Consider the following 378-nt stretch of genomic DNA (forward strand, 5'->3'; position numbering starts at 1 on the left):
AGAGTCGTAATTTTTTGATAGAATTTCCAAAAGCATTTGATCAAAAGAAAGATGAACTAAGCCAATTTCATTTCTATTGTCATGACACAATTGTACCAGCATTAAGGTGGGCTCAGGTGAGTTGGAAGGCAACTCCAAAACAGCATTTGGCAACGTATATATGGTGGATGACCATTTCACTGTAGAAAAACAGAACCCTATTCATGATGCAAAAAACACAAAGAACGAAAAATAGAAACAATCTCACAACCACAACCCAAGAGTATATGTGGTTCAGCAAAGTGCCTACATCCACGGAGATATAAAATTATATTTTATTAACATTGGATAAAGGGTTACACACTCTCTTCCTCACACTTCTCTACGTTTACAAAGAAC

The sequence above is a fragment of the Macadamia integrifolia genome, chromosome 14, assembly GCF_013358625.1.
Source record: "Macadamia integrifolia cultivar HAES 741 chromosome 14, SCU_Mint_v3, whole genome shotgun sequence".
Lineage (NCBI taxonomy): Eukaryota > Viridiplantae > Streptophyta > Magnoliopsida > Proteales > Proteaceae > Macadamia > Macadamia integrifolia.